Below are 14,499 nucleotides of genomic sequence, written 5' to 3'. Positions count from 1 at the left end.
TATGGGAGAACATATGGCTGGAGTCAGGAATGAGACACATGGGGGCCAGGATGGGGGCTATTATTACCATAGGGGCTAATTAAGGGATATTATTACTGCAGTGATGTATTTTATTTTTTGAAAATACTGTTTTAAATGGGGGGGGGCGGTCCTGTTACTGTGCAGAGCACCACTATGTCTCCTTTTTTGATTCATCTGGTGTAGTTTAGAATTTGGGAAAAAAATAAGTAATGTGTTCTGCAAGCGGTGCTCTAGAGAACTGTTATTTTCTGCAGAGACGAGCCCTGGCTGGAAGTGATGGCGGTCTGTGCTGGATGAAGATGAAAAGCGAAGATGAAGAGCTTCACCTAGAGATGTCACTGGTGAATCAGTGTTACCTGTACACTGACACTATATACAGAGGTCCTGTGTACAATGTCACCAATGATCACGGTATACAGACCTCCAATGTATAATGTCATTGATCACTGTATAACCTGTAATATATATATACAGCACATGTGTGTAATGTCACTGTTGATCACTGTATCACCTGTAAATCGACACTGTATACAGAGATCCTTTTAGGCGTCGGGTTCCTGTCGCTGCACAGCAGGAATCCCGAGCCTTGCATCCGGCAGTCTCCCATTCCTCTTCGGCCGCAGAGGAGCCGGCTCAGCAGACTCGTCGATCCCGGCGCTCTGCTCAAACCAGCTCTGTGGGTTTGGTTGCTGCTGCCACCTCTGACCCAGCTATAGCAATGCATGCTGGTCAGCAGTGAGCTACTCCAGGGACTAAGTCCTCCTTTCGGTCCTAAGCATGCCCGTGGGACGATCTCTCATTGGAGATCGGAGGTCACATGCTCAGGTCCTTCTCCAGTTTGGATTGGACCATCAGAAAGGCCAGGAAGGACGCGGCTATAAAAGGTTTGCATGGCCGCTCGGCCATGCGCTAGTATAGACTGCATTATCAGACTATGAGGAGTGAGTGTCGTATGCATGTATGAATGTCTCTGGTGAATGACTCATTAAGAAACCCCTACCCTTGGTACGCATGTGTTGTGCAGCCTAGCCTGTTAAGCGCCCAGGCTTAGGTGTAGGTAGGACAGAGTCTGAGACAGGCATCAGTGTCCACGGTGCACATGCTCGACACTCCATAGTCAGCGTCTATAGTGGCGTCCGCAGGTGTGACGCCGCGCGCTCAGGTCTAGAGGGACTCTGACCTCATGTCCTTGGGGCAGAGTTCTGTGACCGCTTTCTGTGCTCTCCCTGGCCGGGCTCTGTGAGCTAAACAGGCTCCATTGTTCAGCGGTAGCGTGGCTGTGAGTTAAGAGTTCGCTTCTGTTCACACTGGGTGACGTTAACCCACGTGTGACCTTTTGTACACCGCTTTGTACTTCCGCCATTACTAAGCAGCAGTTTACAACTCCTGCACGGTGGACCCCGGGCTGCTAACGCACCTTACTATTATTTTATTATTTGGTGCGTTCCGCTAACCCTAACAGCTCCTGTGTATGTCACCGATAATCACTGGATTACCTGTACACAGACATTGCATACTAAGTACAGATCTCCTGTGTATAATGGCACTTATGGGGATATTAGTATTGTGTTTTTTTTTATTAATCATCAGTATTGTAGTATTCAGTCACTGTGTGGTGGTAATATGTTGTCCGGCCATGGTGTGGCGGTATTTGTTCCTTGTATGTGCTATTATTCGATCACTATGTGGTGGTAATATATGATCTGGTCATGGTGTGGTGGCATTTGTCCCTTGTATGTGCTATCATGCGGTCACCATGTGGTGGTTATATGTGGTCTGAACATGGTACAGTGGTATTTGTCCCTTGTTTGTGATAGAATTCGGTCACTATAGTGGTAATATGTGGTCTGGACATGGTGCGGTGGTATTGGTCTCTTGTATGTGACATTGGTCATTTTAAAAATTGAAAAATAAAAATATACCTAAATTGTATTGGATATTTTAACAAATGTTTACCAAGTTAGAGTAGAGTAGGGCCCGGTCAAAACAGTCTACCTTGTCATGATGGCAGCTTAAAAAATCTTTTGGACAAAACAAAAGCTGCTGGCTATATGTGTGAACTGGTGATGGGAACTGTTAATTTGCGATTGGTGAGAAGAGGAGTTTTTCCAAGAGAGCGGTGGGACTGTGGACAGTTTGAGGGGTGGAGACGGGGCTGGGGTGGAACCTGGGCGGAGTCTCAAGGGGGCCCCGAAAATTTTGCCAGTATGGGGCTCTGAAATTCCTAGTGGCAGCCTTGATGGGGATTGTGGACAGTCCAGTGATGTGAGAAATCGCACATCTGTATGAGAAGTCCATCTTGATCTTCACAATGGAGAGCCTTGGATCATTACCTTGCTGTAGAATGATTTTTAAGCCAAACATTTTCCAACTAAGAGGTCTTCACCTAAAAAGAGAAGTCCAGTTATTCTCCTCACTGTCATAGTTTGTTCAAATACTTTCACCTGTAGCATACACACTATACTTGTCCTTTCCAAAGATCTCAAATATGGAGTCATCAGTTGATAAAACCTCCAGATCGATGATGTCCAGTTTCCGATAGGAAAGATTTCTTATATAACCTCTGACCATGGTGTCAGATTCTCATCCTCTTGAAATAAAACTAAAGGGGTTGTCCGGGCTTTTCACATAATCTCAGTACATATCTGGGCTGCAGAATTATGACAATAAGTAATTTACTTTCTGTCACTAGTTTGCACGGTTTTCTAGATATTCTGAACAGAACGTCCAAGGGGGGGGGTGTTATGGCATTGAAATGAGAACTAGTCGTAACCTCCTACTCTAATCCAAACATGCCCTCTATAGTAACAACCCCACCCTTCATAGCTACAGGCCCTCCCCGTCCACATGAAGCAGCCCTCATCACACAGTAACAAATTCTTCCCCTCCAGCAGCCTCAGTGCAGAGAGCAGAGAGCTGCTCCTCCCCCAGACACACGCTGAACAGTGATCCATGGAAAGTGAAACTAGTGAGGAGTGAAAATCGTCCTGTATTCTGGGCCACTCCATGATTACAATACATAACTCATTATCAGTAATTCCTTCCCTCACTGTCCCAGGCTGCTGGCAGCAGTGAGAACAGACTGTGTGATGGCCAGTGATGGGGGTCTGCAGCTTCTAATCTGCACAGGGGATGGCAGTCACTGATGTAATCTGTTGTGTGACAAAGCCTCTGCTGTGTGAATGAGACAGCTCTGTGTCACTGATGTCTTCACACAGCAGCAGATTTGGTGCAGTGTATGTGTGAGCACTGTGTCTCTAATGAAACAAATACTTGATGGGAGCAGCCTGTCCAATCAGCAGCTGTAACAGTGTGAAGTGTTGGGGGGTGTATGTATGTATGTATGTATGTATGTATGTATGTATTGTGCTGCTTTCACAAATACAGGATCACTGCTGTGTTCTTTCCAATGCTGGAATAATGATAAAGATGAGTGCTGGTGCAGTTTACTGCCAGCCAATGAGTGGGCAGTGGGTGGTGCTGGTCACTGGAGCTTGCTGGGAGTTTGGTGGAGCTTCGCATATACACGGCACCAAATCTGCTGCTGTGTGAAGACATCAGTGACACAGAGCTGTCTCATTCACACAGCAGAGGCTTTGTCACACAACAGATTACATCAGTGACTGCCATCCCCTGTGCAGATTAGAAGCTGCAGACCCCCATCACTGGCCATCACACAGTCTGTTCTCACTGCTGCCAGCAGCCTGGGACAGTGAGGGAAGGAATTACTGATGAGTACAGGACGATTTTCACTCTTCACTAGTTTCACTTTCCATAGATAACTGTTCAGTGTGTGTCTGGGGGAGGAGCAGCTCTCTGCTCTCTGCACTGAGGCTGCTGGAGGGGAAGAATTCGTTACTGTGTGATGAGGGCTGTTTCATGTGGACGAGGAGGGCCTGTAGCTATGGAGGGTGGGGTTGTTGCTATAGAGGGCATGTTTGGAGTAGAGTAGGAGGTTACGACTAGTTCTCATTTCAATGCCATAACACCCCCCCCCCTTGGACGTTAGTTCTCATTTCAATGCCATAACACACACCCCCCTTGGACGTTCTGTTAAGAATATCTAGAAAACCGTGCAAACTAGTGACAGAAAGTAAATTACTTATTGTCATAATTCTGCAGCCCAGATATGTACTGAGATTATGTGAAAAGCCCGGACAATCCCTTTAAAGAGGTTTGTCCACTACCTGACCTACTCCTTTTTTAACAATGCCATGCAAACCAAGGCAAACCTGGCATTAACAGCACTGTTGCAGGAGGCGAGTATATACATTTTTTTGTTTTAGAAAGGGGACATAATTTAAAAAGGGGTTGTGGACAAACCCGTGAGGGTCTTTTACTCAATGAGAGCGTGCAGAAGATTAGAAAAAAAAAAACCTTCCATTTTATAAATCAAGTTATGTTTGCTGCAACTGAAATGCTCCATAAAAAAGGTTATTTCCAAAATAAGTTATCCTCCATTTTTGGGAATAACTTACTGATTGTTGGGGATTGGACCATTGGGAGCCCAAGTGATGCAGAGATTGAGACTCTGAAGCACATGCATTTGGAGAAAACTTAAAAGCAAGAATGGAAATAGAAAAGAATTGGGGGCCTGTGTATGCTCCTTCATAAACTTTTATATCATTGGGAGGTGTATAATAAAATGTTATATATTTACAGGTTGTCTGTGTTGGATTAGGGCTGAACGATTCTGAAGGCCCACCCAAGAATCTTCCGGTTGGCAAGTCTGCCTCTTACTTTGGGTCATACTTTCCATATGTAAACTAGTTTCCCTACAGTGGGAGGTACACAATAGATTATCCACAATTTGCTTCTGCATGTGTTATACTTTCAATTCCTCTTATTACAGGCCTAACCAGTCTACAATAAACAGCTATGTTCATATTCGTAGGGAGACCTTATGGGCCAAAAAGAAATCAGAACCATCAGCGGTAGCAGGAAAGTGACACATATCATAGGAAGTGGTCACTCTGACCACATAAATGACTGCCTGCTCGTATCAGGAATCACCTGCTCTGAGTAAGCTGGCCATGGAAGGACCGACCCAGTGTCTGACAAGTGGTCAGTATGAACATGATTAACTGCACCCGCTACATAATAACAGGTTGTAGCTCAGACAAGACGGAAATGTTTGTCCTGCTCTAGAGGAGAGATCCAGACACTTCCTTTCTCAGCCAGACGGGACTCACTGGTTCCTGATCAACACTCACCTATTATCCACATGCTGTTCTGAGGAGTGATACTGAGTATCTGCACCCTGATTCTGATCACAGCTTTCTGTAATAAAACTTGGTGCCTATAGAGATTGCCCAGTTTTGTAGTATTAAGTAATGATAACTATATTGCAATCCAAAGTGGTTAAGAGTAACTACAACTGCCAGCATGCCCTGACAGCCAAAGATTACAGTCCACTGCATGACACATAAGAATACTACTAGTCGCTGAGTAGTCCCTTTGACAAGTACGAGGCCACAAGTGACTTCTACTGTTCTTAATATTTTAACTCAGTTGCTGCAGGACCTCTCTTTGAAGACGCTTTATGTCCATTTATGATAGTGAAACAATTATTCACAATAAACGTATTACAGTCACAGTCAGTGAGATGACGTAAACAGTGCCAGCCAAATTGTGACAATCTTACACACCGATGGCCATAGTGCCAGCTAATGTTAGTTTCTTCATACAGCGCCAACCAAGATGCCGGCCTCTATATCCTTCTCCCATACAGTGCCCGCGTTCTATATCCTTCTCCCATACAGTGCCCGCGTCTATATCCTTCTCCCATACAGTGCCAGCCTCTATATCCCTCTCTCATACAGTGCCAGCCTCTATATCCTTCTCCCATACAGCGCCCGCGTCTATATCCTTCTCCAATACAGTGCCGGCCTCTATATCCTTCTCCCATACAGTGCCGGCCTCTATATCCTTCTCCCATACAATGCTGGCTCCTATATCCTTCTCCCATACAGCGCCCGCGTCTATATCCTCCAATACAGTGCCGGCCTCTATATCCTTCTCCAATACAGTGCCAGCTTCTATATCCCTCTCTCATACAGTGCCAGCCTCTATATCCTTCTCCCATACAGTGCCAGCCTCTATATCCTTCTCCAATACAGCGCCCGCCTCTATATCCTTCTCCAATACAGCGCCCGCCTCTATATCCTTCTCCCATACAGTGCCGGCCTCTATATCCCTCTCTCATACAGTGCCAGCCTCTATATCCTTCTCCCATACAGTGCCAGCCTCTATATCCTTCTCCAATACAGCGCCCGCCTCTATATCCTTCTCCCATACAGTGCCCGCGTTCTATATCCTTCTCCCATACAGTGTCGGCCTCTATATCCTTCTCCCATACAGTGCCGGCCTCTATATCCCTCTCTCATACAGTGCCAGCCTCTATATCCTTCTCCCATACAGCGCCCGCGTCTATATCCTTCTCCAATACAGTGCCAGCCTCTATATCCTTCTCCCATACAGTGCCGGCCTCTATATCCTTCTCCCATACAATGCTGGCCCCTATATCCTTCTCCCATACAGCGCCCGCGTCTATATCCTTCTCCAATACAGTGCCGGCCTCTATATCCTTCTCCAATACAGTGCCCGCGTTCTATATCCTTCTCCCATACAGCGCCTGCGTCTATATCCTTCTCCCATACAGTGCCAGCCTCTATATCCTTCTCCCATACAGTGCCAGCCTCTATATCCTTCTCCCATACAGTGCCAGCTTCTATATCCCTCTCTCATACAGTACCAGCCTCTATATCCTTCTCCCATACAGTGCCAGCCTCTATATCCTTCTCCCATACAGTGCCAGCCTCTATATTCCTCTTACAGTGCCAGCCTCTATATCCTTCTCCCATACAGTGCCAGCCTCTATATCCTTTTCCCATACAGTTCCAGCCTCTATATCCTTTTCCCATACAGTTCCAGCCTCTATATCCTTCTCCCATACAGCGCCCGCCCCTATATCCTTCTCCCATACAGTGCCAGCCTCTATATCCTTCTCCAATACAGCGCCCGCCTCTATATCCTTCTCCCATACAGTGCCGGCCTCTATATCCTTCTCCCATACAGTGCCGGCCTCTATATCCTTTTCCCATACAATGCCGGCCCCTATATCCTTTTCCCATACAGTGCCGGCCTCTATATCCTTCTCCCATACAGTGTCGGCCTCTATATCCTTCTCCCATACAGTGCCAGCCTCTATATCCTTCTCCCATACAGTGCCAGCCTCTATATCCTTCTCCCATACAGTGCCGGCCTCTATATCCTTCTCCCATACAGTGTCGGCCTCTATATCCTTCTCCCATACAGTGCAGGCCTCTATATCCTTCTCCCATACAGTGCCGGCCTCTATATCCTTTTCCCATACAATGCCGGCCCCTATATCCTTCTCCCATACAGTGTCGGCCTCTATATCCTTCTCCCATACAGTGCCGGCCTCTATATCCTTCTCCCATACAGTGTCGGCCTCTATATCCTTCTCCCATACAGTGCCGGCCTCTATATCCTTCTCCCATACAGTGCCGGCCTCTATATCCTTCCCCCATACAGTGCCATCCTCTATATCCTTTCCAAATATACTTTTGGCTCATATGTAACTTCCTCACCCTATGCCAAAGCTCTGAAGGAAGAACTCCCATTGGGTATAATATATCGCATCACTTTAGCCAGGATAGACATATATGAATTTGCTCACTTTATATATATTATTTATTAGCATGTCTGATGTGTGTGCTAGCAGAGGGCATGTAAGTTATAACTGGCCCATACTGAAGGGAAGGCACAGGCCCTAATGTCATGGTACATGGGGCCACTGCTCCCATACTTGGCAACCAAACCTACAGTACAGCAGCTGTTCTAGACAAGCCTCTCAATAAGGCCCTTACCCGACAGTGTTATTATGGCACTTAAGGGTACTCCATAAGGAAAAGGGCACCTGATTGAAGGCACATGAATGGATCATTTACATTGATGTCTATTATAAACAGCACTCCCATTAAGTAGGAGGCATGACTGCTCTAGGATGAAATCCCAGGCCCCCGGAGACTGGCCTGGCTGATCAGCTGATGTGCGGACCTGAAGCGATACTCAGTGACTACTGACATTAATTAGTGGTGGCAGGTTTACATGAGGAATCTGGGACTCCACAGGGACTTGCTGTTAACTGCTTCACCAACATTAATTAGAGTCCAGAATTTACACCCCATCAGCCCGGTAATGGGCTCCCCATTGTTTGCTGGTGCACACATTTATCCAGTTGACTGGAGATTCCCAAAAAAAATAATCACTGGTGGAGTAACCGGTCAAGCAAGTACATACAGTACCAGTCAGTAATGGAGTCATACAGTGAGACTGAAAATATTTCATGCTGGGTTTTTTTTTCTAAATATAGATGCAAATATTAATCATGCCATGTAGCTGGCACAATACCAGAGCCATAAAGGGACATACGATATGCATAGGGGTTGTATAGATTTGCCTTTTTCACCCACTTGGATGATGGCATCTACCAAGTTCTGCTATACCTTATCGTTTACTCACTTATGCTGATATTTTTTTTACTATACTCATTATGTTTAGGACACTCATTGGATGATGGCTTCTTAACATACTGATTAAAGAGCAATTAAAGAGTTAATTTAATATTTTCTGGTATCCTCTGCCCGTGAAGGTGCCACTGGAAAATTTTGATTACTCCTGAAAATCCCTTCAACTGGAAACCCCCTTGGTGTAAATAATGAAAGCCTGTAATTAACGTAAGAAATTAATCAGTATAGAATTTCAGTGTTATATATATCATGGTGTTAAAATACAGACTGAACCCAAAATAAATAATCATTCCACTATTGAGCCAGGTTCAAAAGTGACCTAAAACTTCCAAAAAAAGGTTCCTACTGAATGAATCAATACAGAAAGTACATTGGAAAATTGTATCACTTTTCATTTTGCAATGAGTAACCTTTATTTATTGAGACTGGAATGAGCCAATCTTTTTGGCAACGTATTGTTTATAGCTTTTTGCAAAATTAGATTACTGTATCTCTGCAGAGTATGTAGTTTATGTTCTCTGGCTGTGATGTACTGGAAGAACTAATAGAATACTTAAAAAATAAATAAATAAAAAAAAAAATTACATTGACATTTAAGGGCGATTGGTAGGCCTCATTCAGACGACCGTTCTTCACACACGCGTTCTATTTGTGTTTTTCATAGCTAGAACACGTACTCATTATATGATGCTGTTGTCAAGTCTGTTTTTTTTCCTTAACCCCTTCACGACCTTTGACACCACATAGGCGTCATGAAAAGTCGTGCCAAAACGACCCATGACGCCTATGTAGCGTCATGACTTTAAAGCCCCCCAGCGGGTTGGGTGACTGGGGTCACTGAAAGGTCACCCAACCAGTAGATACAGGGGGCTTTGTTCTTCACCACAGGGGGCGTGGCTTCGCCCCCACGTGGCTAGGATCGCTCTGATTGGCTGTTTCACTTTTAACAGCCAATCAGCGATAGTAATATTTCATCAATGAAAATTGATGAAATATTACAATCCAGCCATGGCCGATGCTGCAGTAGCACCGGACATGGCTGGAGTCCATGATCCGACCCCCCCCACGACTCACGGGGCCGATCGGCCCCCGATACCGACTGACGGCGGCAATGTGCCGCCGCCTTCATCATCTGCTCCCCTCCCCCTTCTCTAGGCTCCCCCCACCTTCCGACCCCCCCGGTACCTCCGATGTCCCTCTCCTGCTCCCGGTGTCCCACGGTCCTGCTTCATGGGTGCTGCCATCTTGGAAAATGGCGGGCGCATGCGCAGTGCGCCCGCCGGCTGCAGATTCATTCATTCTATTTTGATCACTGTGAGAGTTTATCACAGAGATCAAAATAGAATGAAAAGAAAATAAACCCCCCCGTTTATCACCCCCATAGGCAGGAACTAATAAAATAAAGAAATTATTTTTATTTTTCCATTAGGGTTAGGGTTGGAAAGAGGGTTAGGGCTAGTGTTGGAACAAGGGTTAGGGCTAGGGTTGGAAATAGGGTTAGGGTTGGAATTAGGGTTAGGGTGGAGTTAGGGTTAGGGTGGAATTAGGGTTAGGGTTAGAACTAGGTTTAGGTTGGAATTAGGGTTAGGGTTGGAATTAGGGTTAGGGATAGGGTTAGGGGTGTGTTGGGGTTAGGGCTGTGGTTAGGGGTGTGTTGGGGTTAGGGTTGGAGTTAGAATTGAGGGGTTTCCACTGTTTAGGCACATCAGGGGATCTCCAAATGCGACATGGTGCAACCATTGATTCCAGCCAATTTTGCGTTCAAAAAGTCAAACGGTGCTCCCTCCCTTCCAAGCCCCGACGTGTGCCCAAACAGTGGTTTACCCCAACATATGGGGTATCAGCGTACTCAGGAAAGATTGCACAACAACTTTGGTGGTCTAATTTCTCCTGTTACCCTTGGGAAAATAAAAAATTGGGGGCTAAAAAATTATTTTTGTGGAAAAAAAATGATTTATTTTCACGTCTCTGCGTTATAAACTTCTGTGAAGCACTTGGGGGTTCAAAGTGCTCACCAGACATCTAGATAAGTTCCTTGGAAGGTCTAGTTTCCAAAATGGGGTCACTTGTGGGGGGTTTCTACTGTTTAGGCACATCAGGGGCTCTGCAAACGTAACGACGACCACAGACCTTTCCATCAAAGTCTGCATTTCAAAACGTCACTACTTCCATTCTCAGCCCTTATGTGCCCTCAAACAATGGTTCCCCCCCACATATGGGGTATCAGCATGCTCAGGACAAACTGGACAACTTTTGGGGTCCAATTTCTCCTGTTATCCTTGTTAAAATAAAAATTTGCGAGCTAAAAAATCATTTTTTGAGAGAAAAAATGATTTATTTTCACAGCTTTGCGTTATAAACATCTGTGAAGCACTTGGGGGTTCAAGGTGCTCACCACACATCTAGATAAGTTCCTTAGGGGGTCTAGTTTCCAAAATGGGGTCATTTGTGGGGAGTTTCCACAGTTTAGGTGCATCAGGGGCTCTGCAAATTTAACATGATGCCCGCAGACCATTCCATCAAAGTCATCATTTCAAAATGTCACCACTTCTCTTCCGAGCCCCGACATGTGCCCAAACAGTGGTCCCAGCACCAGCGTACTCAGGACAAACTGGACAACAATTTTTGGGGGTCCAGTTTCTCCTGGTACCCTTGTGAAAATAAAAAAATTGCGCACTAAAAAATAATTTTTTGAGGAAAATTTTTTTTTTAAATTTTCACGGCACTGCGTTATAATCTTTTGTGAAGCACTTGGCGGTTCAAAGTGCTCACTATGCATCTAGATAAGTTCCTTAGGTGGGTCTAGTTTCCAAAATGGGGTCATTTGTGGGGGTGCTCCAATGTTTAGGCACACAGGGGCTCTCCAAACACGACATGGTGTCCGCTAACGATTAGAGGTAATTTTCATTCCAAAAAGTCAAATGGCGCTCCTTCCCTTCTGAGCCCTGCCGTGCGCCAAAACATTGGTTCCCCCCCAAATATGGGGTATCGGTGTACTCAGAACAAATTGCACAACAACTTTTGTGGTCCAATTTCTCCTGTTACCCTTGTGAAAATAAAAAATAGCGTGCTAAAAAATCATTTTTGAGGAAAAAAAATAAATGTTTATTTTCACTGCTCTGCGTTATAAACTTCTGTGAAGCACCTGGGGGTTCAAAGTGCTCACCACACATCTAGATAAGTTCCATAAGGGGTCTAGTTTCCAAAATGGTGTTACTTGTGGGGGGATTTCACTGTTTAGGCACACAGGGGCTCTCCAAACGCAACATGGTGTCCGATGATTGGAGCTAATTTTCCATTCAAAAAGTCAAATAGCGCTCCTTCCCTTCCGGACCCTGCCGTGTGGTTTATGACCACATAAGAGGTATCCGTGTACTCAGGAGAAAATGCCCAACAAATTTTAGCATCCATTTTATCCTGTTGCCCATGTGAAAATGAAAAAACTGAGGCTAAAAGAAAATTTTAGTGAAAAAAAAGTACTTTTTTTTTACCGATCAATTTGTGAAGCTCCTGGGGGGTTCAAAGTGATCATTATGCATGTAGATAAGTTCCTTGGGGGGTCTAGTTTCCAAAATGGGGTCACTTGTGGGAGAGATCCAATGTTTAGGCACACAGGGCCTCTCCAAACGTGACATGGCAACCGCTAAATATTCCAGCATGTTTTCCATTCAAAAAGTCAAATGGCGCTCCTTCCCTTCAGAGCCCTGCCATGTACCCAAACAGTGGTTTATGACCACATATGAGGTATCGGTGTACTCAGGAGAAATTGCCCAACAAATTTTAGGATCCATTTTATCCTGTTGCCCATGTGAAAATGAAAAAAATTGATGCTAAAAACAATTTTTGTTGTAAAAATTAAAATGTCCATTTTTTCTTTCCACGTTGCTTTGGTTCCTGTGAAACACCTGAAGGGTTAATAATCTTCTTGAATGTAGTTTTGAGTAGCTTGAGGGGTGCAGTTTTTAGAATGATGTCAATTTTGGGTATTTTCTGCCATATAGACCCCTCAAAGTGACTTCAAATGTGAGGCGGTCCCTAAAAAAAATGGTTTTGTAAATTTTGTTGTAAAAATGAGAAATCGCTGGTCAACTTTTAACCCTTATAACTTCCTAACAAAAAAAAAATGTGTTTCCAAAATTGTGCTGATGTAAAGTAGACATGTGGGAAATGTTATTTAGTAACCACTTTGTGTCACATAACTCTCGGGTTTAACAGAATAAAAATTCAAAATTTGAAAATTTTCTAAGTTTTTGCCAAATTTTATTTTTTCACAAATAAACGCAAAAATTATCGACCTAAATTTACCACTAACATGAAGCCCAATATGTCACGAAAAAAAACAATCTCAGAATCGCTAGGATCCGTTGAAGCGTTCCTGAGTTATTACCTCATAAAGGGACACTGGTCAGAATTGCAAAAAATGGCCAGGTCATTAAGGTCAAAATAGGCTGGGTCATGAAGGGGTAAAGGAGCTACTGGTCAGCAAAAAAAAAAAAAGACATCCATCTTTGATACGATCCATGGATCATACTCGCCAGTGCAAGTATATGGGTCTTTGAAAATCACGGACAGCACAAGGATGCAATCGGTGTGCAATCTGTTTACGGTCAGTAAATACACTGCTCAAATATATAAAGGGAACACTAAAATACCACGTCCTAGATATCACCGAATGAAATATTCATTACATAGTGGAATGCGTTGAGTACAATAGAACATAAAAATGATCAATGTAAATCAAAATTAATATCCCATGGAGGTCTGGATATGGAATGATACTCAAAATCAAAGAGGAAAATCAAATTACAGGCTGATCCAACTTCAATGGAAATGCCTCAAGACAAGGAAATGATGCTCAGTAGTTTGTGTGGCCTCCATGTGCCTGTATGACCTCCCTACAATGCCTGGCCATGCTCCTGATGAGTCTACGGATTTTGTCCTGAGGGAACTCCTCCCAGACCTGCATGAAAGCATCCGCCAACTCCTGGACAGTCTGTAGTGCAACATAGCGCTAGTGGATGGAACGAGACATAATTTCCCAGATGTGCTTGATTGGATTCAAGTCTAGGGAAAGGGCAGGCCAGTCCATTGCATCAATGCCTTCATCATACATGAACTGCTGACACACTTCAGCCACGAGGCCTAGCATTATCATGCATCCGAAAGAACCCAGGGCCCACTGCACATGCATATGGTCTCATAATGAGTCTGAAGATCTCATCCCGATACCTAATGGCAGTCATGGTACTTCTGGCTAGCTCATGGAGGGCTGTGCGGCCCCTCCAAAAAAAAGTCTCCCCACACCATTACTGACCCGCTGCCAAACCTGTCATTCTAGAGGATTTTGCAGGCAGCAGAACGTTCTCCACGGTGTCTCTAGACTCTCATATATGTTCAGTGTGAACCTGCTGTCAACTGTGAAGAGCATATAGTGTCATCAAATCTTGTGGTTCTCTGCCAAATGCCAATCGCCCTGCAGTGTTGGGCTGTAAACACCCACTTGTGGACATTGGACTCTCATACCACCCTCTTGAAGTCTGTATCTGACAGTTTCAGAAAACACATGGAGGCTAGTGGCCAGGTGGAGGTCATTTTGCAGGGTTTTGGCACTGCTCCTCCTTGCACAAAGGAGAAGGTAGCGGTCCTGCTGCTGAGTTGTTGCCCTTGTATGGCTCCCTCCAAATCTCCTGGTGTACTGGCCTTTCTCCTGGCATCTGCTCCATGCTCTGGACACTGTAATGACAGACACAGCTACCCTTCTTACCACAGCTTGCATTGCTGTGCTATCTTGGATGAGCTGCACTACCTGAGCAACTTCTGTGGGTTGTACCAGGGCTGTGGAGTCGGAGCTCATTTTGGTGGAGTCGGAGTCGGTATAAAATGGACCGACTCCTAAAATATATAATAAATTGGGTACAGTAAT

Source organism: Dendrobates tinctorius, unplaced genomic scaffold, assembly GCF_039654945.1.
Source record: "Dendrobates tinctorius isolate UK_male_01 unplaced genomic scaffold, ASM3965494v1 ptg000158l, whole genome shotgun sequence".
Taxonomy (NCBI): Eukaryota; Metazoa; Chordata; class Amphibia; order Anura; family Dendrobatidae; genus Dendrobates; species Dendrobates tinctorius.
The sequence above is the reverse complement of the archived record's forward strand: the minus strand, read 5'-3'. Positions refer to the sequence as shown.